This window comes from Prionailurus viverrinus, chromosome D4 (genome assembly GCF_022837055.1).
Source record: "Prionailurus viverrinus isolate Anna chromosome D4, UM_Priviv_1.0, whole genome shotgun sequence".
NCBI classification, from domain to species: Eukaryota; Metazoa; Chordata; class Mammalia; order Carnivora; family Felidae; genus Prionailurus; species Prionailurus viverrinus.
Window position 1 is genome coordinate 85,793,577 of NC_062573.1, and position 27,934 is coordinate 85,821,510.

The following is a 27,934-nucleotide window of genomic DNA, read 5'->3' on the forward strand; positions in this document are numbered from 1 at the left end:
AGGAGGGGAGGGGCACCTGGGTGGCTAAGTTAAGCATCCAACTCTTGACTTCGGCTTAGGTCATGACCTCACAGTTTGTGAATTTGACCCCCACATCACTCTCTGCACAGACAGTGCAGAGCCTGCTTGAGCTTCTCCGCCTCCCTCTCTCTCTCTACCCCTCCCCTGCTCGCTCTCTCTCCCAAAGTAAATGAATGAACATTTTTTTAAAGTTTAAAAAAGAAAGAAAGAAAGCGGGAAGGTGGGGAGGGAGGGAGGAATGAGGGAGGGAAGGAGTGTGATGGCTAATTTTGTGTGTCAACTTGGCTGGGCCAAAGGGTGCCTAGATATTGGGGCAAACATTACCCTGGGTATTTCTGTGAGGGTGTTTTTGGATGAGATTAACATTTAAATTTATAGGTGAAGAAAGCCTCCTTAACATGGGTGGGCCTTATCTAATCGGTTGAAGGCCTGAATAGAACAAAAAGACCAGCCTCCCCCGAGTAAGAGGGAATTTTCTAGTAAATGGCCTTCCACATCACTGGCACCACCAGCTCTCCTGGGAGTCCAGCCTGCCGGCCCCCAGTGCAGATGGAGACTTGTCAGACTCCATAATCGCCCGAGCCATGTCCTTATAATAACTCTCCGCACACACATCCTGTTGGTTCTGTTTCTCTGAGAACCCTAATACCCCATCATTCTCATTTGGAAAAAAACACACAAAGTCATCCTGAGATCCTCGAAAGCGAAGCTTTTGCAAAAACCTCGTCCCAAACACACATGCCTTCACTTTACCGCCAAGAGAGGCAGCCATAAAAAGAGAAGTTTTAAAAACCGAATGGAGGGGCACCTGGGTGGCTCAGTCGGTTAAGCATCCGACTTCAGCTCAGGTCATGATCTCGCAGTCTGTGAGTTGGAGCCCTGCATTGGTTGGGCTCTGTGCTGACAGCTCAAGCCTGTTTCAGATTTTGTGGGTCCCTCTCTCTCTCTGACCCTCCCCCATTCATGCTCTCTCTCTCTGTCTCAAAAATTAATAAATGTTAATTTTTTTAAAAAAATTAATAAATAAATAAAAACCGAATAAGACGTTAGGAAATGACTCTAAGACGCTAAGCTGTACGGAAGCCTACGTCACCTGCTCCCTGTGCCCCCGGCCCCACACAGGCCTTGCAGGGTGCCCAAGGCAGCCGCCTCGAACGTGCTGGATCTCTCCTGACAGAGCACCCGGGCCAGGAGGTGGGTGATGCCCGGAGCGTCCCCCGTCTCCCCGAGGCTGGCACCTGCTTCTCGGCCGCCCTGGGCACCGGCACCCCACCTTCCGCGAGGATTTCCTGCGGGTCTGTGCCCGGAGACAGAGGCTGAGCGTGGTCCAACAGCAGGCACCCCTTGCTTTTCACGAACCCGCAGTCCGTCCAGACTCTCAGTTGTGTCCGGCATGTGGTCATCCTCCTTTCTGTTTTGTTCTGTAATTAATAAACTATTTTTTAGAGCAGTTTTGGGTTCACACAGCGCCCTCTGCTGCCGCCTCCAAGCACTGCGACCCCTTGTATTTGCCGGGCCCACGCGGGGCGGCGATGGGGGAGGGGGAGGGAAGGGTAAAGGCCTTGTCTCGGTAAAGCAGGTATGAAGCGAGATCTACTCTACATCAGGCACCCTTCAGGCACTGCGGAAATCGCAAAGTTAAACAGAAAAGGATTTTTTGACCCCATATTCTCGTTTAACAATCTATAATAAATAATGTCAGGGATGATAGCAAAGAAAAATAGAGCAGAAAAAAGTGATAGCGTCTAAGGGCCCAGCTGGTCACCAAGGGCCTCTCTCTGTTAGTGTGTTTCTGAAGCTGGTGTCGGCACTGGCCCCCGTTGATGTCGAACAGATCAGAGGGAACAGCATATGCCTCAGAGGGTCCTGAGGCAGAGGCACAGGATAGTGAGTGAGTGAGGCCTGGGTGAAGGAGTCTCGGGGGAGGCCAGGCCCCCTCAAGAGCACTGTGCTGCCCACAGGGAGGCCCCGCTTGATTCTGGGTGGGGCAGGAAGCATGGGCTTCCACACGGTCCCCTCACTGCCTCTCTGGAGCCTCAGCTCCCTTCCCTCGGGTTTGTGGGTGTCCTGGGACATTTGCGAGGCCGGGATGGGTGAGGCCGCCATGCCTTAGCAAAGCCTCTGTTTCTGGAACATGTTTCCTTCCTTCTTGGTTCCCTCAGGGCCTTCTCCCGCACCAACTGAAACTCTAATTCTCCCTAATTGTAAAAGACTTCCTATGACCTATGAAATCCACTTCCATTCTTCTGGGTGGTGGCAAAGACTTTATTTTCTCATCCTCCCAGGATGCAAGAGAAAATATTTACATTCCCTTTTTGCTGAAGCAGCAAAGCCATCAGGTTTCCCAATCTGGAAAGTCCCGATGTGCACGTTTGGGCCTATGCTGGAGACGCCAAAGTGAGAAGCGTGGCCTGCGTCGGAGCAGAGTTTCCAGTGCCACGGCTGGTGTGGCGCGTCTGGGACATGTCTGAGCCCCGGCCGCCCTGGCTCTGAAAGGCCTAGAAGGAGCTGGAGGCGGCTCAGGAATGCTGAGATCCGGAGCTCCTCTGCACACTCACTGACCTGTTGCTACGGTGACGGTGACATGCAGAAGCAGTGACACCCGCCTGAGCTGCAGCCCTGTCCACAGAAGGCAGAGAAGAGAGAGCTCAGCCCCGAGAGCCAAGAGCCGGATGGGAAGTCACCCCGTGTCCATGGACAGGTAAGAGGATGGAGATGATGTGGGATCTTCGTGCAGCACAGTGTTGTTCGGCCTTGCAAAATCAGGAAATCCTGCCATATGCTGTAGCATTTAAGAACGAGGTTTTCACTGGGAAATTTACACCACATGTTACTGGTCCCACATATGCCCCAGTGCACAGAGGCCTGAGTGCCCCCAGACCCCTTGTGTTCTGAGCCTCCGAGCCCAGAGTCTGTGTCCCCATCAGACACATGGACGCCAAGGTAAGCTCCCCGATATGACACTTGGGTTACTTTAGTCTAAAAGCCAACCAATTTCTAGGCCAGCAGGTTGAATTTTTAAAATTTATTTGTTCAGTTGACCGGTTGTCTCTTCACCTAACTTTTAGAATTTAGTGATGGCGACAACTTCATCTCTTCTGAGGCAAATTACGTGTTTTTTGTCATTTGGTAATGAGAACAGTGTGGCTTATAACACTTCTGGCCTGAATGCTTACCAGAAGGATACAAACTAAGTTCAGCCCCAGTAATTAGGTCAAGCCTTTACGGTTGGTTGCTGCGTTTGCCTGCTCCTCTTTGCTCGGCTCGATTTGATACTTTCGAATTTGTCTACGTTATTCAACATACGTTTTAAAAAAGCCATCCGTGTGTTTTTAAAATTTTTTAATGCTTATTTTTGAGAGAAAGAGAGACAGAGTCTGAGCGGGGAGGGGCAGAGAGAGAAAGAGAGAGGGAGACACAGAACCCGAAGCAGGCTCTGAGCTGCCAGCACAGAGCCGGATGCGGCGGCTTGAACCCATGAACCCCAAGATCATGACCTGAGGGGAAGTCTGACACTCAACCAACTGAGCCACCCAGACGCCCCAAGGCTGTAATCTTTTAAACCAGTTCTTGAAATCATCCACTCTTGTTATATCTGTAGGTTCAAATCTTCCAATAAAAAGTGTAGACTTTAGGGGCGCCTGGGTGGCTCAGTCGGTTGAGCATCCGATTCAACTCAGGTCATGATCTCACAGTCTGTGAGTTCGAGCCTGGCGTCGGGCTCTGTGCTGACAGCTCAGAGCCTGGAGCCTGTTTCAGATTCTGTGTCTCTCTCTCTCTCTCTGACCCTCCCCCGCTCATGCTCTGTCTCTCTCTCTCTCTCTCTGTCAAAAATAAAATAAACATTAAAAAATAAGTGTAGAATTTATATTCTTTTTATTACAGGAGTATGGGGCCCAGAGTCCTTGGAAGCCTGTATCTGAGAACCATCTGGATCATATTATACATTGATTTGTTCTTGGCTTTGAAAATGGTTTTAGTGTTGATGCAACCTCATTAAAAGTATCTGCTAAAACACTCTGGTACAGTCGATGTGCCTGGCTTTTGAAACCCACCCCAGCAACAAAAATGCCCTTTGCATAATGCCCCCATCAGCTTATGGTGCACAAAAATGTAATCACAGGCTCGAGTCGCAAATCAGTCATGGTAGCACCTGAAATCTTGTAAAGAGATGAAGAAAATAAGAATGTTTACTTCCTTGGCTATTTAAACTCACTGGTCCTTTCGAATGGATTTCCCCAACAGGACTCGGGGGACCGCAGCCCACCGGTTTGCTTGGTGATGTGAAGGGGAGAGTTCCTGCCTAGCTCTGGCCCTTCCGGGGGACGACCCAGCTGACAGACTGCGTCCCAGAGCCGGGCTCGTACGTTAGCTTCAGTGGCCAGTGCCCCGTTACGCCGAACGCCCTTGTAAAGGGAGGCTCCCCAAGTGCATGTAACACAAGTCTTCGCAGCAAGGCGGCGTGCAAGAGTTCGTCTCGTCGGAGGATCTTCGCGCTGTCCTTCCGGAGTAAAAGAACTGAAGGCGCTTGGGTGGCAATTAAGCACGAACGCGCTCGGTTCCCGACCGGCCGAGCGTGCGCCTCTCACCCAGGGAAATCTCGCCCGGCGTCAGCGCTGCCCGGCCCGGCAATCGGAGCTTCCGCGGCGCCGATGCGGGGCGGCTCTTCCAGGGCGAGAGGAAGCCCGCGTGGGCTTGACCGGCAGGCACGTTTCTCGGGAGGATGAGGACGAAAGGCCGCCGGCCCCAGCCCGACGTTTTGCCGGTCAGGGTAACGGGTTACACTTCGAGCAGTTCGGAGGTTTCCAATCGGTGGAAGCGCTGAGAAAGGGTAGGTGTTGGGGGTGCGAGGGGAGGAGAGTCCATTCTTCACCGAGTCTTGTTTGCCGCCTCCCGACATTCCCCGCGCCTGGCCGCCCGCGGGCCCCGGACCGGAAGTGAGGTTGCCGGGCGGGCCCACGTGGGGAGAGGGGTCCCCTCTGCGAGGGTCCCTGTCGGTGAGCGTCCCCGTCTGGGAGGGTCTCTGTCGGTAAAAGTTTCGTCACCCGAGCCCGGGAATGATGGTGAAAGTATTTTGCACACATGTAAACAGGAGGCCGTCCGCCTGCTTGCCCGCTTTCTCCTGTCCCCGTGGGACCCGCAACAGGAACCTCTGAGGCCTGTGCAAGGCCGCGAAGCAGTCGTTCGACGCAGGGGCCTCACGGACCTTCCCTGGTTTACACTTGCACAGGTTGGGGTTGTACGAACCACCCCTCTGCCTGAATCACCTGTTTCTCTGAAGCCACGTGAAGAAGCCCATCCCGTGAGGAGTGTGCCCAGTAGCACGGCTGGTGTCCCTCTCGGTCGTTTTTCCAGGGTTCCGCGCCTGTCCCGCGTCTGGCCGGTGGGTGGTGCCGCCCAGGCGGGCGCCCTTCCTTCTGTGCCGCGTCGACTACACTGCCAACCAGAGGCTACCAGGTGCGCGTATGTTGAAGCCTGAGGCCCAGAAGTAGCCTCGGGCTTTTTTTTTTTTTGGCCCACACCGTGCTTTCAAAGAAAATGTAAATAGTTCTAACGTGTAAAATTTGAGAGACGTTCACATTAAAAACGTCTGGATTCTGGCTTCTCCAGAAGGAAAGTCAGTAGCTCCAGCCCTCCGGCATGGCAGGAGCTTCTGGGCCGAAAAATGACCTGATGGGTTGGTCATGAGCTCTCTGTGCACCCAGGTCTTTCCAGGCCCGTCCACGGGCTCACCACCCAGGTCGCAGGAGGCGGGCACGTGACCACCCTGCTCTAGAGAAACGAGGTGGCCTGGTTCTCAGAGCAACGCCCGAGTCTTGGTGAACCTGGACCACTGTGCTGCCTGAGCGTGGAGCTCCCACTCTTCCATGAGTCCCCAAGCTTCACAGACAGAGCCTTTGGCTCCCTATTTTCTTAATTTAAAAGATCAGTGTTGGAGGAATTTCTCCCAGAGGCAAGCCCAGCCAAGGATACAAGACAACAGAGAGGCGGGGCCTGGGACAGGAGATGCAACAACTTCGGGGTCGTGTTGTCTGGAGTAACAGATGTCAGCTTCTAGAAAGTTCTCCCATAAATTTAATGGGGGGCATGCGCGTTTAGAGAAAACAGTATTTACTGACATCACTTCAGCTAAGTGTTAGGAAAAAGTAAGAAATACAGTTTCTTACAAGATATTCGTACATTGAGCAATGGGCTTGAATATTATAAGAATTTAGAATTAAAGTTATTCCTTGTGTGTAAAGTAATGTAAATGATGACCATTAAAAAAAATTAGAAGCATTGATTAAACTATGTTATTTTATAGGATTTATTCAGCACGTTAAAGGGTTTGAAAGACCAATATATTTTTGCTGTTGACCTAAAGAGAAAAGACAAACGTTAATAGTGATTCACTTTTTGAAATGAATCTGTTTTGTTCTTTTTTTTTTTTTTTTTCAAATTTTTATTTAAATTCCATTTAGTTGGCATACAGTGTGATAACTGGTTTCAGGAGTAGAATTCAGTGATTCATCACTTACATACAATACCCAGTGCTCATCTCAACAAGTGCCCTCCTTAGTACCCATCGCCCATCCATCCCACCCCTCCCACCCTCCTCCCTCCCATCAACCCTCAGTTTGTTCTCTATCTTTAAGAGTCTCTCATGGTTTGTGTCTGTTTTGTTCTTAATTAAAATTTTTTCCTTCATGACACCAAAAACAAAGGTAACAAAAGCAAAATTTTTTAAAGAGTGGGATTATAGCAAACTACAGATCTTCAGCACAGCAAAGGAAACTGTCAAAAAAATGAAAAGGCAACCTATTGAATGGGAGAAAATAGTTGCACATCATACAAGGATTTAATATACAAAATATATGAAGAACCATACAACCCAGTAGAAAAAAATCCAATTAAAAAATGAGCAAAGGACCTGAATAAACATTTTTCTCTGTAAAAAAAAATTTTTTTAACGTTTATTCATTTTGAGAGTGTGAGTGGGGGAGGAACAGAGAAAGCAGAAGACACAGAATCCAAAGCAGGCTCCAGGTTCCGAGCTGTCAGCACAGAGCCTGACATGGGATTCGAGCCCGTGAACAGTGAGATCATGGCTTGAGCCAAAGTCAGATGCTTAACCCACTGAGCCACCCAGAAGTCCTCACCGGGAAGATGGGCTCTGCCAGAACCCTGCGTGGACCTCCTTGTCCCAGGGTTTCCCGCCTTCCCTTTCCATATGACTATCCATATTCAAGAAGAGAAAATAAGCAATTTAATAACTGCTTTGGTGGACGCTGGTGTACCGCCCAATCTCCCTCCCAATCTGGCCATCACTCCCCAGCTGCTGAGAGTACCTCCCTGCTGTCCACGGCTCCCAGACAGTTCCCTCCTCAGGAACTGCCCTCTGCAAAGGACACTTCCCCATCTGAGGTCACCACCACTCCTCCCTGGAAGGTGCAAGCCCCAGATCCCTTACCTCATGGCATGTCGTCTCAGAAAGGCCATCCCTGCTCAGAACTGGGCTCACTGAGGCTGCTGCTGCACCAGCATCACAGCCAACTCTGCCCTCACTCCCCTAAAAGGTGTCTCCCCAGAGGGCACCTTAAAAGATCTCACCGGCAAATCTCCCTTCGGACTCTGTTCTCCATGGAATCCCAACAACAGCTTGGTTTCTGCCACCTCATTTTTTACAAGAGTGATGCAAATCTATCAAAATGTCTTGTCATAAACACTCATGTGACGGTGGCGAGATTTTCTCTTACAGGGTGGTATTAACTGACATTGACAGAGGGAAGCTATTTTTGTTCAACGGTGACAAAATTCACGAGATATCCAAACAGCAGTCAATTTCCTGGAAACAAAAATTATAAAATTAATTATTTTGAAGCATAATTGTCTGTTTTTGTCAGGTTCTTAATTACTTGAAATTTATGGCCATTAAATTCAAGGGGCTTGATTTTGACAAGTCACGTTTCCCTTTCCAGGGTGCTCGGAATGAAGAGCAATCTTGCCCTCACGTGCACTGTGAGTGGTCTTCGTCCAAGCCAGGCTGTGTCCACAAGCTTCCAGCTGACATTTGGAAGAAAGATACGCTTCTTCTGAGCTGATTTTGGAGGTAAGGCATTCTGGGTGCATCTGAGCGGCCCGGGCAGGGAGTGGGGTGAGGGACGGATGCAGAGACAACCTGGTCCCCATCTGCGCCTGACGACATCCTCCATGCCGCACTCATTCTAGAATCCATTTCAAAGTAGTGCCACTGGAGATCCAAAGGCAAGCTGAGGGAATGAGTCAAAGTGCAGTGATTTGGTGAAGAAGATGCATTTTCTATTTCTTCTGGCTGGCCAAAGCTGCACACCCTTGCAAAGCTGTGTCCCCAGGACCCCGAGTGGAGTGTGCTCCCTTCTCAGAGTGGCACCTGCTGAACTAGAGACAGAGGCGATCGTCACCACTGGTCTGACAGGCACTTCTCCAGACCAGACTTTCCTGACCTCCGCTAGTCTAAGTAGATGATTCGGGTCACAGTAAGGGTTTCCAACAGTGCGTGGGCTTCCTCCAGGAATGTGGCAGGGAGTTCGGCATTTCTTTACCCCGAACCCCTTGAAGAAAGTCACCAGTGGGTCAGTGAGAGCCATGTGACCAGCTCACACTCTGCAAAAGAAGCCAGGAAGGCAGAAAGCAAGCCATGTATCAGTGGCACAGAGTCACAGTGAGTGGAGACAGGCTGTTGTGTGAGTCAGTCCAGATCAGCAGAACTCTGCTGTGAAAGAAGGAAGGAGGGAGGGAGGGCAGAAGGAAGGAAGGAAGAAGGAGGGAAGGGAGGAAGGGAGGGAGGGAAGGAGGGAGGGAGGGCAGAAGGAAGGAAGGAAGAAGGAGGGAAGGGAGGAGGGAAGAAAGGGCAAACCATTGCCAGTATTTAAAAAAAAAATCCTGCATTTTGCCACCTATAGGAGGCATACTTGAAGTAAAAATTGTAAGTGTAAGAGAACAAACTGAGGGTTGCTGGAGGGGACGCTGGGGGAGGGGATTGGCTAAAGGGGGGATGGGCACTAAGGAGGACACTTGTTGGGATGAGCACTGGGTGTTGTATGTAAGTGGTGAATCACTAAATTCTGTTCCTGAAACCATTATTACACCACTATATGTTAACTAACTTGGATGTAAATTTAAAAAATAATCATTAAAAAAAATTGTAAGTGTAGGGGCACCTGGATGGCTCAGTCGCTTAAGCATCCCACTCTTGATTTCAGCTCAGGACATGATTTCACAGTTCGTGAGTTCGAGCCCCACGTCAGTCTCTGTGCTGAGTGTGCAGGGCCTGCTTGGGACCCTCCTTCTCTCCCTGTCTCTGCCTCTCCCCTGCTCATGCGCGCACACGCACTCTCTGTCTCCCTCTGTCTGCCTCTCTCTCCCTCCCTCTGTCTCCCTCTCTCTCTCTCTCCCTCAAATAAAGAAATAAACTTCAAAAAATTTGTAAGTGTAATGGAAAGGAAATGTGCCCTGCGGGTGCTGACGGAAAGCACCAGGGAAGATGTATTCTTACAAGGGTCCCTGAGAGACAATGGGCATCGTGATGATGCAGACGGATGGAATATTTGAAATGGTACTGAATTCTTTCGGCCTCAGAGACATGAACAGTCCACTGAATAATGATGGTGCCTATTGTACCGTCCCGATGACAGGAGACCCAGCCTTGGTGCGGCGGTGATCCCCCAGAATAAGCCCATAAGCCAAGGTAGAGTTTAGCGTCAGGCCAAGGACGCTGGTGGGAATCCGAGATGTGCGGGTCTCACGGGAAGCCCGCAAGCTTCACCCTGCCTGACCCAGCCTCTGGGCATAAGCTTAACTTGCAACAGGCCCGGACATTCCTCAGATGGGAACGGAAACGTTTCCCGTGGTGTGTGATCTACTTTACCAAGCGTGCCGACGGCCAGGTGCACACAGCGAGGTGCGTCCATGATGGGCTTCCTCTTTCTCCCCGTGCCCACTCTTGTCCCCTCCCCGATTTAGCCCCGGCTCAATACAGACATTCCCTCTGAGGATTGATTTTTAAACTGATACTATTATGTCCCCAAAAGACAACTGCAGAAAGATCAGCAGTATACCGAGAATAAACTGGCAGATTCCCTGATGACAGCTAGCTTCCATGATGCAAAAAGTAAAGATATAGCTACGTAAGATAAATTGTCCACACAACTTAGAGATGAGGTCTCCTTCTAAAAGTGCCATTGTAACCACCCTAACCCATCACCTGTAACCGCGTAGCTGTAGGCATTCGGGAATGTCCAGGTGTGTCCAAACGGCATAAATCCCGTGGAGGAGAAGCAGATGGCTTGGGCTCAAAGGTGACTGTCACTCAGGGACGCTGAAATCACATGTATGTTGCATCCTGTCTGAAGAGCCAGGATTAGGCAACGAGAAATAACTACCGGAACTGTGGACGGAGGGCCAACAAAGTCAGAACTTGCCCAAGTTCCAACCACATACAGAGCGAGGCTGTCCTGCCGGCAGGCACTTGAGGGCCCGGCACAGGAATAACTTACGCATCAGCCTCCGCAGGGCAGGGCTCTCAGCTTCTGGTTCAGAGTTGCGTCCTAAGGCTGCTTGCCACCTGGCAAGATGCCACCCGAGCATCTTACATGCATTTGTCTGCTACCCAAAACAGTCTCCTAAGAATAACTGGGCTTCCAGTCCTGAAGGGAGAATGTGTTGAAGAGAAGAACTGAACTTCTGTCCCTTACTCACTGGGACAGTAATAAACTGGTGTTTTGGTTTATACATCAGTCTCTTGAGAGTTTGGTTAACTTGAGTTTAACTATAGATGCCATCCTGGAGTAGAGGCCCTACCAGGGAGCCAGTTCCTAGGAGAACACTGCACTCACCTTCTTTGGCATCAGAGAGGGGCCGAGACTTTAACACTGATGAAAATGACAGAAAATTCAGAATCAGCCCTCCGTCAATACCCCGAAGATCCTCCCTGTATATCATTTTCCATCAGAAACCGTTTTCTCCAAGGAAGAAAGTTCCTACACGTTTTGTTTTCTGGGTCACCCTCAGCACAAGCCTCTCCTTCAGAACTAGATATCCCGGAGGGAGGATTTAGTAATACACAGAGGCCCTCGTTCCCCTTGAAAAAAACTGTCACTTATTTTATTGTAAATTATCCAAATCATAGTTTAATTCATTTCAAGTCGCCAGTAGCAATATTGCAAACTATTCTGCCTGAGCGAGTATACACAAAGTATGGATTCATGAGTTCATCAAGATAAGCTTCAGGATCAGTAATAATACCAGAAATAAGGAACTTATTTTAAATAATGACCATAGTTTCTGGAACTCTCCTCACCTTGTATTTGTCTAAAAAGCTTTTATTTCCACCCACTGAATTTTTAATACTCAACATTGGTACAAAACAGTTCTTCCAGATATGGTTCTTTCAAAATGATTTTATTATACATTTAGTTCTCCTAAAATGTGCCCAATTGACAAACTACAGATGTCTCAACTCTAAATGTGTAAAGTTGAAAGTTTATTAGAAAATTAAGTTTGGGGGCACCTGGGTGGCTCAGTCAGTTAAGTGTCTGACTCCAGCTCAGGTCATGATCTTGTGGTTCATGAATTCGAGCCCTGCATCTGGCTCTGTGCTGACAGCTCAGAACCTGGAGCCTGCTTCGGATTCTGTGTGTGTCTGTCTCTCTGTCCCTCTCCCTCTCATTCTCTCTCTCTCTCTCTCTCTCTCTCTCTCTCTCTCTCTCTCTTTCAAAAATCAATTAACATTAAAAAATTAAAAAATAAAAATAAATAGGGGTACCTGGATGGCTCAGTCAGTTAAGCATCCGACTTCAGCTCAGGTGGTTAAGCCTCAGACTTGGGCTGAGATCATGATCTCGCGGTTCATGGGTTCGAGCGCCGCACTGGGCTCTGTGCTGACAGCTCAGAGTCTGAAACCCGCTTCGGATTCTGTGTCTCCCTCTCTGCCCCTCCCCAGCTCGAGTTCTGTCTCCCACCCCCTTAAAAATAAATAAACAAAAATCTCCCCTATCCAAATCATAGTTTAATTCATTTCAAGGGGAAATAAAGGAGAAATTTTAAAAATAAAAGGGAAATAAAATAAAGGGGAAAAAAAGGAGATAGGTTTAGGCAGATCATTAGCCCTGAGGGCCTGGGTCAGAGCTACAAGCCTTGGAAGGACTGTGAAACCATGAGATTTGAAAAAAGGAAGGAAAAAAACATGTGCATTCCAGAGCTTATCTGTTCAACTGTTTACAAATATAGCCTTGGATCATGAACTTGACTGCAGCTTTGTCTGGTAGAGTTGTACGCACTCAGCGAATGTTCATTGGGCATCTGGGGGGTGGGGGGGCCCGCAGGCCAGTCTCAGTCCTTGCCTTCCCACGCTTTAACTTTAGGGGAAGAGACAAAAAATGACAAACATGAAGTCGTATAAGGCCAGAGCTATGAACAGAAATCTGGCAGTAGGGAAACCCAGGAGTCAGGCGGAGGTGACCTCTGGCAGAGAGCTAAGTGAGGAGCCCCCCCACATCGAGCAGAAGAGGAACAAATCACAGACGTAATTCTAGGTTTTCTAGTTACTACATTATGAAACTAAAAAGAAACAGGTGGGCTTGGTTTTAATACTGTAGAGACACCTGGGGGGGGCTCAGTGGGTTAAGCAGCCAACTCTTGATTTCGGCTCAGGTCATGATTTCACGCGGGATTGAGCCCCATATCGGGTTCTGCGCTGACAACGTGGAGCCTGCTTGGGATTTTCTTTCTCCCCCCACCTCTCTCCTCCCCTCCCCCACTCACTTTTTCTCTCTCAAAATAAATACATAAACTTAAAAATTTTTTATTTAATACTGTATTCTATTTAACCCAATATACCAAAATGTTGTTGTTTTAACATGTAATTGACATAGACAATTTTATTGAGATTTTTGCTAAGTGAACATGATTGCAACTGATCGAAATGGACCACAGCATAGCATTAATCCAGGGGAAGTGGGTTTTATCGGTGCTTTTGGTCAGTTAGGATTTGGAGAAACCATTCATCTTTCTTTTGAGACTCTTTTCCTAAGGTACAGGGCAGAAGGATTCCTGATTAGGATATTTGGGAATATCTTGCATGAATTATTTTAGAATTACTTTTTTGGAAACTTGTAATTTCTAGTATTAATAAACAAAGCCTGCGTTATGTCCCTCCCCCCGCCCCCCGAGAATTTGTGCTCATAAAATATGTGTACACTGGAAAGGAAGTAGGAAGCAGAAAGTTAGATGCTGTGGGACAGATGGGCCGTGTACAACTAACAATACACACAGGTCCCGTCTTCTGTGAATGCCCATCAATAGTTCAACAGAGCATCTTCAGAAGAGGTGCCTGATGGACTTGGTGGCTGCCACTAACCGTGGGCACAGAGGACCATAGCACGTGTGCTAAATGGCACTAAGTCATGCTGGCAAGAGACCAGGTAGCCCATCTCCCTGGGAATCCGTCCTGTGACAGATGAGTAAGTGACACGCAGGAGCACTAGAAGGCACTGTTTCCCAAATAGAAGGAGACAAATGACCTGGACCCTTGCTGAAATTACAGATTTGGGGCCGAAGCCAGTGAAATCTTGCTTGAGCAGCCATTGTGGATTGAAGGGAAAATTTTAGTGCCAAGAAGGAAGAGAAGAAACCTGGGGTTCTAGGTGCTGCCCTCCCCTCCCTCCTCCCTCTGCCCCTTGTACCTTCCAGCTGCTTCCCTGCCCGTTTACAGCACGGGAGACATGGGGACTTCTTGGCTAGGGCAGATGCTTCTTCTGTTTCTTGGCTACAAGGGATCCTGACCCCAGATTTCAGAGTCCACCTTCTGTTGACAAAGAAAACTACTTTCTCATTGGCTGTATGTCAGCGATTATCAAAGTGAGTGCCTTGGGACACTGTGAAATGCTTCAACAGGAAAAGTTGCCATGGCTCTTAGTTTCTGTGAGATGGTCATCTATGTAGCAGGCTCTCTGGGATCCAGGACGTGCTGCACTCCTCTGTCTCATGTGTTGAAACATGGTGTAATTAGAAAATGGAAAAGACACGAGCAGACACGTCCTGAGGATGAAAGCAAGACGACAAATAAGCCCAACACCATCCATCATGAGGGAAATGCAAATTAATACCATGTGGGCTATCACTACAGACCTAACAGAGAGGCTGAAAGGACAAACACCACCCACACCAAATGCTGGTAAAGATGCAGAGAATCACTTGTATATGCTGGGGGGATGCGAATTTATGCAGTCTCTGGAAAAGTGTGGGAGCTTTTACATAACTAAACACACGATCCCCACATGACCCAAGCAAGCAAATCCTTGGACATTTATCCCAGAGAAATGCAGGTTTATGTCCACACAGAATTCTTTATGTAAATGTTCAGAGCAGCTTTATTCATAACAGCCAAAAAGTATAAACACACCAAATGTCCTTCGGTGGGTGTCAAGTCACACAGACTCTGGGAGGTCCATACCATGAAATTATACTCAGCGATCAAAAGAACTATTTATTTATGCAACAGATTACAAGGAGTTCTGAGTGGGAAAACATCCATTCCCAAAAGGTTGCTGTTAAAAGACAACTGAGTAAATTTTAAAGATCTTATTGGCTTTATTCAGTGATTCATGAATTGACCAGCATCCCATTGAGCAGATACAAAGAAGATCCACGGCAGACGGGGTACAAAATGGAAGACTTTTACAAACAAGTTACTAGCAGAGTGGACTGTTTTAGGCAAGGCCACCTTCCTTTGAGGGAAGGCTGAGGGTCTATCAGGCAGATGACCTCACTAGTGCTGACCAGGTAATCCCAGACTGACTGGTTAAGATTATACTCCTGGGGGCTGCCAGGGTGGCTCAGTCAGTTAAGCCTCCAACTCTTGGTTTTGGCCCAGGTCTGATCTTATGGTTTTGGGAGTTCGAGCCCTGTGTCAGTCTCTGCGCTGATAGCACGGACCCTGCTTGGGATTCTTTCCCCCTCTCTCTCTGACCCTTCCTCACTTGCATTGTCTCTGTCTCTCTCAAATAAATAAATAAACCTAAAAAAAAAAAAAAAAAAAAAAAAAGATTACACCCCTGGGAGAGGCTGAAACCTGTTATGTTAGGTATTAAGTCTTGGTTTGGTGACTCCATTTTGGGCCTGTTTTCTCTTTTTAATAATACCTTATGATTCCATTTATATATCATTCTTAAAATGTCAAAACTATAGGGAAAGAGAAAAGACTGGTGAAGAGGAGTGATGGCCCAGGTTAGGTATAGGGTGGGGAGGACGGGGAGGACCCAAGAGGGTCTTGTGGTGATGCAAACGCTATGTCCTGACTATCAATGTCAATGTTCTGGTTAACATTGTCCTGGACTTTTGGGTGATGTTACCCCCCGGGGAAATTGGGTGATGGGTGCTCAAGATGTCTCTGTACTATTTCATACAACTGCATGTGTAGAGTTTTCTTTACTTTAATGAGATGCTGTGTAACTGTAGATGTCTTATGCACCCCAGCCCGTCCACACACGTGTGTCTGCTTACCCTCATAGACATTCCAATTTCTGAACTCTTCTACATGACAATTAAATGACCCAATGATTAATTCACCACTTAAAAGTTGTTATTAACTGCTGTTTGTCAAAAGACTATCATTTTTATTCATTCCCGCTTCTACATGTCACCAAGGGCACACAGCCAAAAGTTCTGTCTAACCTATTTTAGTTCTATCTAAGCAACATTTATGGTGGGAAATGAGGATTCTGAGATGGCTTTGCTGAAACGTGTAGGATACAATAAGTAGAAGACGTAGGTGGGCAAAGAGACTCAGAGGCTGGGAAATGGTTGCCCCCAAAGCAATGACTGTAAATGAGATATTTCAAGGAGGCAAGATTGCTTCAGTGACAGTGTCTACAATTTGCAAGCCAGTGCAACCGGGGAACCAAAGATTGAGCAGTCTGGAGGCTCACGCATGTGAGCGATAAAGAATAAGGCCCCCATGTGTAAGCGAGGAGAACCACGGCATAAATGCTATCTTCCACTTCATCTTTCCCGGAAACACAAAAGACCCAAGTCAAAAACGAATGTACGGCCAGTGCACTGAGCAAGCTGGCTCCGCAGCTGAACAGGCCGTAGTTGCTCCCGGTGAGTCACAAATGAATAATGGAACACTTGAAAGGCTAAGACATTTGTATAATTATGGAGCCTGCTGAGGAAGGAGCAGCTGTAATGAAAGCCACAGGGAAAATGCAAAACACAGCATTCTGGGTAATCCTCTAATCACATTTTTTAACAAGAGAAAAGCCCTTTCAGGCATGTACCTTTCATTCCCCTAGAAGCTCATCCCTGGATTTCCAAAGAACAAAATTAAATCCAATGAATGTTCTTTAGAATTTTTCTTTACTCATTTAGAAAAACAAACAAAGAATAAATATTCCAGGAAAAAAAACGAAAACAAAAAAACATCAAGTTCTACAGTTTCCCGTAAAAGACTCTTTTCTTCATCCTGAGCTCAGAGCTTTCTGATCTAGAAACCAGTATGATTGTCCTCTCCAAGGCAGACCAGGCCCAGTGGCCTTGGACACCCACTGCTCTGGGACAGCGTACCCCACGCTTGCTCCATGGCCACCATTTCCACTCAGCACTAGCTGGGCAGAGTCACTGCATTCACAACTTCGGATAATATTCAAATCATGTGTCACTTAATGCAAAGCACAGTATGGGCTCCTGATTTCTCACATTCATTCTCGACATCCCATGCAAACAATTTTAACTGAAAGGAACAACATTGCAAACATGCACCATCTTCTCCGTGAGTTACCCCAGTACTTCCCCCATCTTCCTCCTTGACCCAGTTATGGATTGCTGCAAAACTTACTGTGATAAAACAACATCCTCTCTATTATGCCCCTTGGATTCTGCACTCAGGAATTTAGCCAGACCCCAGCGGGATGGTTTGATTGCTCCCTGGAGTCTGGAATCCCCAGCTAAGAGGACCGAAACGACAGAGGCTTCTTTCCTAACTTATCCAGCACCTAACCTGGGATGACCCAAAGGCAGGCTCACCCAGGCCTGGAGCTCTTGCACGTGGCTTCTCTGTGAGGCTTGAGTTTTCTCCCAGCATGGCTGCTTCAGGTTGGGTAATCTTCCTACCCAGGATCCCCCTTTCAGCGGGGTGGTCTACGTTCCCCCTTTGCTCATGGCTGCTTTGACCAACAGAATGTGGTGGAAGAGACCCTGTGTGACAGGAGGCCATCCTGCATCAGCCGGCTTCCACACTACCCTCTAACTGACCACACATACAGGGACCAAACAAGCTGGCCCAGACTGGATGGCCAGTCCAGATGACGCAGTAATCAGATGTATGGTAATCAGGTGGTTGTGGTTTGAAGCCACCATTCGCTGGTGGAAGCTAATGGATATGCATATGTGTGGGTCGGTACTTTATGGTGTCAATGGCTTTTCCAGAGTTTAAGCATCATGCAGGCAGGCACCAGGTGCACTGTGCTCGCCATCTTGTTGCTGGTGTTTAAAACAGCACCTGACACAAGTGGATTCTCAGTAATGATTTACTGTTGAGTGAATTAAGTAAACAGTCATGAGTCTGCACCGGGCCCGTCCCTATACTGTCGTAATCATGGCTATATGTGGTGTATTGACCTGACTTCTAGATGAAACCCAGAAAATTCATATATGGCCAGGGGACCAAACTCAATGACATTTACTTTGACAATATAAAAATAAGTGCATACTTATGTTGGGAATGTTCTGGAACAGAGCTAGTGGATCTTACACAGCTATAGATTTATAAACATCAGTGAGTTGTACCCTGGAAGTGGGTGAGTTTTATGGTATGTAAACCATACCAGCTGTTAAAAATGGGGCAAAAAAATCTATCACTAAAAAAATAAATGCTATTTGGAAGAATGTGGGACACACAAGGCCGGGAGAAAGATGGAGGGAAAGACAGGGTTTGGAGACCTGCTTGTCTCAGCAATTCCTACCATCTAAAGTTGATCCAATAAGAAATTCAAGTTCAAGCAACCACTTAAAGCTAAATATGAACCTATAAGAGCACTGACTGTGATAATGTACCTAAAATAATCCAGAGGAAGGAGAGAGGAGTGCATATTAGCTAAACCTCCATCTTCCATAACAGAAGGTCATCACAAAACAAATCAAGGTTGAAAAATGGAGAAACTTTATAATTTGAAATTTTGTTTAAAAAATTTTTTTAATGTTTATTCATTTTTGAGAGAGAGAGAGAGACAGAGCACAAGCAGGGGAGGGGCAGAGAGAGAGGGAGATTCAGAATCCAAAGCAGGTTCCAGCTTCTGAGCTGTCAGCACAGAGCCTGACACGAGGCTCGAACTCATGAAGGGCGAGATTATGACCTGAGCCTAAGTCAGACGCTTAACCACTGAGCCACCCAGCTCCCCAATATAGTTTGGAATTTAGAAGTAACCACCGAGAAACTAAAAACAGTAATGCTTAAATTTCTGCCTTTAGGAAATGTCCCACAATTCCTGGACTAAATAATAGTTGGTACTTTTGTGGCAAAAAAGATGCTGAAAATTCTATATCACAGAGGTGCCTGGGTGCCTCAGTCAGTGAAGCGTACGACTTCAGCTCAGGTCATGATCTCACAGTTCGTGGGTTCGAGCCCCGTGTCAGGCTCTGTGCTGACAGCTCAGAGCCTGGAGCCTGCTTCGGATTCTGTGTCTCCTTCGCTCTCTGCCCCTGCCCTGCTGGCGCTCTGTCTCTTTCTCTCTCTCTTAAAAATAAACACTAAAAAAAGGAAGAAGATGACGCATCCTATTCTTACTGCCCTGTGTGCGCACACGCTTGTCCATGTGTGTGCTTGATGTTTTAAGTAATTCATAATATCAAAAGGAAAACTCGCCTTGAGGAAAAAACCACAAAGAATCCCCTCATATATTTATTGTGACCCATTAATTCTCAGCACCAAAATTCAAAACTAAAACATTTGTCACAAGCAAGTTTTCCACCAGGACAGTGAGCCCTTTCCAGGAGGCAAGTTGTCGTAAAAAGTACAGCACTTTAAAAAAAAAAAAAAAAAGTACAGCACAGCCACTACATCTGCAGGTGCGTGTACGGCCAGCTTCACACACAGACTCAGGAAGAAGAAGTCTAGGAGTTAGGATGTGTTCAAGAAAAAATATTGACTTTTCCATCTGTCTAGGAATCTGGAATTGTATTGGCTGAATAACAAGTATCTAGTCTCAGGAAAACGAAAGCCATGTTGCTGCACTCTTTAAAATGTGTCCCGCTCAACCCAGGTGTCTGTGGTCCTCGAAATATTACCAAGACCAGACCCGATGGCAAGGCATCTGGTGAGAAAAGATAGATGGCTTGAATTTAATTCCAAACATGGGGAATCCCCAAGGGTCCCCGTATAAAAGAAAGCAGTAGTGTTACAAAATCTAATAAAATGATTTGGTTTCAGGAAACGTGCAAAAATGTGAATTGTGCCTAAGATAGCCTTCCTCAGCAGTGTCCTAGAAGATGAGACACCCTGGAATACTCTTTATTTTATTTTTAATGTTTATTCATTCTTTTTTGAGAGGGAGAGACAGAATGCGAGCAGGAGAGGAGCAGAGAGAGAGGGAGACACAGAATCCGAAGCAGGCTCCAGGCTCTGAGCTGTCAGCATAGAGCCCAACGTGGGGCTTGAACTCACGAACTGTGAGATCATGACCTGAGCCAAAGTTGGACGTTTAACCAACCGAGCCACCCAGGCGCCCCCCCTGGAATACTCTTTAAAGACAGCCCTTCCGTAAGACAGTGGCCCCAGGATGTGTAAATCATTCCTCCACGGGTCACACCTTAAACTCAAATTTCTGGGCCTTCAGTGTCAATTTTATGTTAATGAGCTGGGAAGTAAGATTTCAAGCCCTTCAAGTATATATAAAATGCATTGCGATTGTATACGTGTTGCAATAAAGATGCCCTGATTTAAAAAAAAAAAAAAAGTCCACCTGCCCTTGCCTGACACCCAAGGGAAGCAGAGGAATGGAGCTGCTGACCCGGGAGCAAGAGGTCAGCCGATCCGTACTTGCCTCTTGGGTTCAAATCCCCCGTCCTTTGCCTGCTGTGTGGCGTTGGATGGGTTACGTGGCCTCTCTGCCCTTCACCTTCCCCGTCTGTAAAGAAGAGCGACAGCCCTCCTCGCGGCCGTGGTGGGGAGGAGCGAGATGCGGGCATAGTACTGGGTTCACAGGACGCGCCGTGAGCAGAGCTACGGTCATGAAAGCAGTGGCTCCTGGGGGCCCAAAGCTCTCTCCCTCATCACCTCTGATGCCCGGTACCCTCCGTGCAGCACAAAGGAGCGAGGTCATTCAGAGTATTTGCTGATGTCCTGGGGAAGGTCTCCACAGGCCCGCACCATGTGCAGAACCGAGCCAGTAAGCAGCCAATGGACGCTCCTTTTGAAAGATCACCGTGCGTCTCTGCCTTCAATGGCCTTAATTATTATTATTTTTTCACTATAAGGAGTGTGATAGTTAGTTTTATCTGTCAATTCCACTGAAGTGTCCAGATACTTGGTTAAACAGGATTCTGGGCATTTTCTGGGTGAGATGAACATTTAAATCAACAGACTAATAAGGCAGAGTGCCTTCCCCACTGAGGGCATCCAGTCGACGGAGGCCCGAATAGAGCACAGGGCCAAGGAAGGGAGAATTCCATCTCTCTGCCCGTCCTCCAGCTGGACACGGTCTTCTGCCTTCAGATGTGGACTCAGATGGGCACCAGCACCATCAGCTCCTGGGCCTCCAGTGTGCCAATCACAGATCTGGGGACTTCTCAGCCTCCACGGTCACGTGAGCCAAATCCTTATAATAAATCTCTATTTGTATATCCTGTTGACCCTGTTTCTCTGGAGAACCCCGAGTAATACAGAGAAATAATACATATTAATGTTAAATATTTAACATACCAAAAAAAGCTATGGAAAAAAACCCCTGTAATCTCAATTCTCACAGATCACTAGGGACCTTTTGAGGTACTCTTCCCCAGCCCTTCTCCTATACAATGGCATGATACACAGCTTTGTGATCCCTTTTTTTGCACGTTGTTACATTTTTGAGAGTATGCTTTTTATTTATTTATTTATTTATTTATTTATTTATTTATTTATTTTTAATTTTTTTTTTTCAAGGTTTATTTTTGAGAGACAGAGCATGAGCAGGGGAGGGGCAGAGAGAGAGAGAGACACACACAGAATCCAAAGCAGGTTCCAGTCTCAGCTGTCAGCACAGAGACCAACGTGGGGCTAGAATTCATGAACCGTGAGATCATGACCTGAGCCGAAGTCAAATGCTCAACCGACTGAGCTACCCAGGTGCCCCATGAGAATATGCTTTTTAAAACATTATTTTTTTCCAAATGATAACTGATTCTTGTTATTTAAAAAAGTGATACAGACGTCAGGCTCTGGGCTGATGGCTCAGAGCCTGGAGCCTGTTTCCGATTCTGTGTCTCCCTCTCTCTCTGCCCCTCCCCCGTTCATGCTCTGTCTCTCTCTGTCCCAAAAATAAATAAACGTTGAAAAAAAAAATTAAAAAAAAAAAAAAAAAAAGGGGCGCCTGGGTGGCTCAGTCGGTTAAGCGTCCGATTTCAGCTCAGGTCGTGATCTCACGGTTCGTGAGTTCGAGCCCTGCATCGGGCTCTGTGCTGACAGCTCGGAGCCTGGAGCCTGCTTCAGATCCTGTGTCTCCCTCTCTCTCTGCCCCTCCCCTGCTCGCACTCTCTCTCTCTCTGTTTCTCTCTCTCATAATAAATAAACATTAAAAAAATATTATGGGGGCGCCTGGGTGGCGCAGTCGGTTAAGCGTCCGACTTCAGCCAGGTCACGGTCTCGCGGTCCGTGAGTTCGAGCCCCGAGTCAGGCTCTGGGCTGATGGCTCGGAGCCTGGAGCCTGTTTCCGATGCTGTGTCTCCCTCTCTCTCTGCCCCTCCCCCGTTCATGCTGTGTCTCTCTCTGTCCCAAAAATAAATAAACGTTGAAAAAAAATATTATGCATGCAATTTTTAAGTAAAGTTGTCAAACTAAGTTTTCTGGAATTTAATGGAAGAAGATGAAACAAGTGAGGAGTTTCTGTGGGTTGAATAAATTTTCTTCATAAGAGAAATTCATTTCTTTTTTAAAATTTTTTTCATGTTTATTTATTTTTGTGAGAGAGAGACAGAGCATGAACGGGGGAGGGTCAGAGAGAGGGGGAGACACAGATTTTGAAGCAGGTTCCAGGCTCTGAGCTGTCAGCACAGAGTCCAATGTGGGGGTCAAACCCACGGACCATGAGATCATGACCTGAGCCAAAATTGGACGCTCAACCGAATGAGCCACCCAGGGGCCCCTTATGGATTTTTTAAAAACTTGTTTTCAATGTTTATTTTTTTGATAGACAGAGACAGAGTGTGAGCAGAGAAGGGGCAGAGAGAGGGAGACACAGAATCCAAAACAGGCTTCAGGCTCCAAGCTGTCAGCACAGAGCCTGATGTGGGGTTCGAACCCACTAAGGAGCTGAGGGAAGCCCTCACCTGGGGCTCTAGTCACAGCGAGGGGGACGGGGGCGGGGGGGATGCGGGAAGGCCACGGGAACTGCCACAGACAGCAGGTTAGGGTCCTCTTGTTCTCTCTGTCACTGCAGAGAAGCCGACTCTCCGGGGAGGCGCTCTCGCAAGGTGTCTGGTCCCCTTGGCACCCAGCTGGCCACCTCATCCCGTGGCCAGGAGAGGCCCCAGCCCCCCGGGAGAGCTCAAGGAGCAGGCTCACGGTTGGGGAGGGTGCGGGGAGCGCACAGCAGCTCTCAGCCACTTGCTACACTTCCTGCTCGTCATGCTGCCTCGAGATGCGCTTTGTGAAGGGAGCTAGAAACAGAAGCCTCCGAGAAAACCTGCTGGGCTCCTGACAGGAGAGGCCCCAAGTGACTGCAGACCCCACAGACACCAGCAGGCAGGCCTCGTTCACACCCCCTTTCTGGAGATTTCTCTTCAGGGCCTCTGAACCAGCCACTTTGTAATCCTTGAGGAGGTTCCCAGTACACCCTGGGCTTTGGGCTCCCACTCTTTTTTTTTTTTTTTTATGTTTAGTTTTGAGAGAAAGAGAGACCGAGTGCAAGCAGAGGAGGGGCAGAGAGAGAGGGAGACACAGGATCTGAAACAGGCTCCAGGCTCTGAGCCATCAGCACAGAGCCCGACGCGGGGCTCGAACTCACGGACTGTGAGATCGTGACCTGAGCTGAAGTCAGACGCTTAACTGACTGAGCCCCCCAAGGCACCCCTGGGCTCCCAACCCGAAGCCGTGTGCTTTTTGTGGCAGCCAAACGGCAGTCGTTTTGTGCTCTATTCTAAGCGCTGAATGACAACTGCTCACAAGTTGGGTCCAAAGAAAACACTGTAGAAGTTCCTGGAAAATTTTGCATTAATTCTGGTACAGGGGAGCCTAGGTGGCTCAGTCGAGTGTCTGACTCTTGATTTTGGTTCAGGTCATGATCCCAAGGTTGTGGGATTGAGCCCTGAGTAGGACTGTGTGCTGAGTATGGAGCCTGCTTGAAATTCTCTCTCTCTCTCTCTCTCTCTCTCTTTCTCCTTCTGCCCTTCTCCCTCTCCCCTGCTCACACTCTCTCTCTCTAAAATAAAATAACAAATTAAATAAATAAATAAACAAAACTAGCAGACTTCAGAGTAGATGGCCCTCCATAATGTGGGTGGGCCTCATCTGATCAGTTTTAGGTCTTAAAGACTAAAGTTCCCCAAGGAAGAGGGAATTCTGCCTTCAGACTCAAGATTGCAGCAGTCTTCCCCGGGTCTCCAGCCTGCCACTGCCCCACAGATCTTAGACCTGCCGGCCAATTCCCCGAATGCGTCTCTTCCACTCTCTCTCTCCCTCCTCACCTCACTCCCTATAGTTTTACGTAATACACACAGTGTTGCTCCTGCTTCTCTGGAGAACCTCAGCCAACACCGCTTTCCTCAGCCAACTCATCTGAACACAGTGGCCGACACAGAGGTCTGTGCAGATGTCCTCCTGGGACGTTTCCACGGCCCGGGTCTCGGCGTGCACGTGCTCCCGACTGGCCCAGGGCCGGAGCTGGGGCAGGATCAGGGGGCTCCGGGAGGCGGGGGCCCAGACGGGCGTTTACAGCCCCCAGGGCAAGCACAGAACGCCTGCCGGGCAGAAGGCGGGTGACATATTCTTTTTCCAACCACACATCCACTCTGAGGTAATACGATTTTAAAGCATAATAATATTGGAAGTTAATGCCCACATGACTGTTTTGGGGAACTTGAGCAGGAGTTACGGGAACCATCTCGTGAATAATTGAGAACTCCTGCCATCAGTCATCAATGCATTAAAAACTATGACATGAAAACCTTGCAAACGACTGGAGTTACTGCTTGGAATCAAGCCCCAGCAGCACCGCCCGTGCTGTCTGTCCTGCCTTGCCAACCTCACCGGCCGCCCCTCCTGGCTCTGCGCACCCACACCCCATCTGCAGCCACACTGGAGAGGTCCGCCTGTTTGTCCAGATGCTGAATCTGTGTGGTGGAAATCAGCGCACAGCGATGGCGTCGACTATGTGAGAAGGACCCCAGAGCGGGGATCATCGAGTGTCCGTGTCATGACAGGGACATCGCCCCCTGTTTGGCAACAGGGCTGAAATCTCAGTCGTTCAGATCCTGGAATGATCTTTTGTGACTACAACTCCTGTCGATACTAAGGCCACACGGGCAGTCACCAGCCTAAGCTGTCCCAACCTCACTGCCGCAGTTCAAACCCACCTGATAGAAACATGTGAACAGCCTGTGTCTCGACTACCACATGCCCTCTTCCTAAGTATAAAATGCACTGTTTTCTTGCTATACTGAATCGTTGGGCAAATCTGCTCGAGGAAAAGAAAACCCAATGTTAAAAAGCTTCCATCAACGCTGGGGGCTGCAACTTTCTGTCTGTAATCACATGTGTCACCACCAAGAGTGACATATTTACCTCCGTTTCTTGAACGCATTTGCCAAATATTATTATATGACCTTCCTAGGCCCTCAGCCAACAAACACCCTGCATTCAACCAGCCCTGGTTGGTCAGTTACTGTCTGTCATAAACAACAGCACGTGCTGTTTTAAAGGATTTGCCTTTTAACTATCAATAGCTCCATACAGCTCAGTGTCCAACCCGGAATCAAAATAAGAGCTCCATCTACAATGATTTTTAAGAATGGTGTTCTCTTGGGGTGCCTGGGTGGCTCAGTCGGTTAAGCATCCAACTTTGGCTCAGGTCACGATCTCACAGTTCATGGGTTCAAGCCCCATGTTGGGCTCTGCATTAACAGCGTGGAACCTGCTTGGGACTCTCTCCTCTCTGCCCCTCCCCCACGTGTGTGCTCACTCGCTCTCAAAAATAAATAAACACTTAGGAAAAAAAAATGGGGTTCTCTTTTCCTTTATATTTCATGGCTGTGACCTAGTAACATGCATGTGTGGAGGCACGAGCCAGATGCAGAACAAGGACATGACTTCTGAGGGTCTTACGAACGCACTTGTGGATGTGGGCAGGTGTGCTGATCAGAGGGTGCACAGTCTAACCCCTTTCCGGTTAGCCACGAGCCACAAACAGCATGTAGTAGGTCCATGCAGTTTGGGCGGGGGGGAGGGTGACATTTAAAAACCATCCCTGACCAAACTGAGGAGCAAAAGGCAGAGGAAACGAGGGAGAGAACAGAGAATCAGACATGAAGGGAAGAGGGACAGGTACCCAGGGCGACAAATGTGGGGACAGAAGGCTCTTCAGCTGTCTGAAACAAAGCTATGTGGTCAGTAACTGTGACGTGTCCGCCTTCCAGAGTTCTACAAATACGCCTCATGGCCCCGTTCTCGGACCTCTGACCCCACTCCCACGTGAGGGCCAGGACAGATCAGCGCAGCCCTGTGTGTGGTTCATGTCTTCCAAGGTTCACATCAGCTCCTCCAAGAGCTTCATGCCTCCGTGACGACGAATGTCACTTGGACATAAAGGGGGTGAGTGTATGATGCTTGGCCGCCATTCCCGTATTCCCGAAACGTGCTGTTTCACGGACTGTCTGGTGCGTTTCGACAAGAATGATCTGGGAGAGGACTATGCACCTGATGTTCCTGCTGTCTCTGGAGAAGCCTGGGGGGGAGGAGGTGGGGTCGGGGGAGGCCCTCGAATCTACAGTGGGAGCAAACGGTAAGGCTGTCGGGTAACCGTGCAAATATCAGAACAAATCTTAATGCGACCTGTAAGCGTAAGGACAGAGATGAGAAGGAGCCGAGGGCAGTTCCGCCTGGCGCGGCTGCTGGGGTCACGTCCTTCTCCCCAGTAATGACTACATTCCAAGTCCCTTGTGGTGAAAACGAAAATACGACCACATTCTGGGTGTCTGCTTGGCTTGGATAAGCTAGACCCAGATTCAGGAAAAGAAGTCTGTAGAACATGGAGTCATTAGTTACAAAAGGAGCAGAGAAAGATAAAAGTCAGGAGGCATCTGATGAAAACCCGTTGAAGTTCATCATGGAAAGTGCTAGATCAGGGCAAATCTCTATACCAGTGATTCCCAGACTTTAGCATCGGAATCTCCTGGGCTTGGCGCTGCCAGAGGAAAGGCAGAAGCCCAGTGAAATCTGTATTTCAGAGAAACAATGAATCATTTTTAGTATAAGTATGTCCCATGCAAAAATCGGGTTTCTCTAAAATTCAAATTTAACCGTGTGCCTCTATTTTATTCACCGTGCCTGGCAGCCTTACCTAGACCGCCTGTTCAGACGCTGGTTTCTGGGCTACACACTCGGAGGTCGTGGCTCAGCAGATCCGGGTGGGGCCCAGGAATCTGCATTTCCAACCCTCTCGCTGGGAATGCTGACCCTGCTGGTCTGAGGATACACTTGGAGGATCACAGCCCCCAAAGCCCTCCCCGTGTGATGACGGCTGTGCACGTCTCTGGCCACCAGCTACAGGAGGGACGCTCTGGGGACACGGGCTGCGCATCCTCTGGTGCGTCATCTCCCACCTCCCCGGGAAGTGTGCGGCCCTCCGTGTTCAGGCAGGAGCGCTGGGCGCTCCCGTGAACCAAGAGGCAGGCCGGTTTTCTTCAACTGGGCCTCGGCCCATCCACACCTGCTCTGCTTGGAGTGCTCAGTAGAGAAGCACGGGGCAGGCAGGGTGACTGGCCGAGTCGTGGCCAGCGAGACGCTGGATCCGCGTGCACCACGGGCGATGGTTCTCTCCCGCTGCCTTCCATGGGGGGTTTACCACAAGCCAGCCGTTCTCATGTTGCAGGAAACACACTGTGCTTTTGACTGAGAGGCATTAGTACCTCGTCCACAGAGTGATTTAGTTATTGCTGAACATTTTATAATTTTTTTTAAGTTTATTTATTTTGAGAGAGAGAAAGAGAGCATGCGCCGGGGAGGGGCAGAAAGAGAGGAGAGAGGGGGAGACAGAGAATCCCAAACAGGCTTCACGTTCAGCAGTGAGTCCAACTCGGGGCTCGAACTCATGACCGCAAGATCGTGACCTGAGCTGATGTTGAGTGGGACGCTTACCCGACTGAGCCACCCAGGTGCCCCTTACCGCTGAACATTTTAAATTGCAGCATGAAATTATGAAGTTAAATTTCATTTTAAACGTATCGACATCTTGCTTGTTGGAAGTAGAAGTTGACCGCCAGACCCCCATTGCCCTCAGTAACCATGGCACGCCACGCGGTGGTTAGGAACTGGGTGGAATCTGTGCCCTTTGGAGCGGGACTCACCTGGCAGAGTTGCTGAGCCATGGGCTCACTTCTGACAAGGCTTCTCTAGGGTCTCCCGTCCAGAAGCCAACTGCCGCCATAACACTCTGTGCTCAGGGCTCCCAGAATTCATGATAGAGTTCTGATCCCCGGTGCCCCAGAATGA

At 48.4% G+C, this 27,934-nt stretch overlaps 1 long non-coding RNA gene across 1 annotated transcript; it reads left to right on the forward strand.

The window, feature by feature from the left end:
- The first annotated feature begins 4,449 nt into the window (after positions 1 to 4,449).
- Positions 4,450 to 26,152, forward strand: LOC125150944 (uncharacterized). The gene is made up of 3 exons (XR_007146550.1): positions 4,450 to 4,852; positions 7,980 to 8,110; positions 25,861 to 26,152. It is a non-coding gene; the product is annotated as an uncharacterized LOC125150944 (long non-coding RNA).
- Positions 26,153 to 27,934: the final 1,782 nt, after the last annotated feature.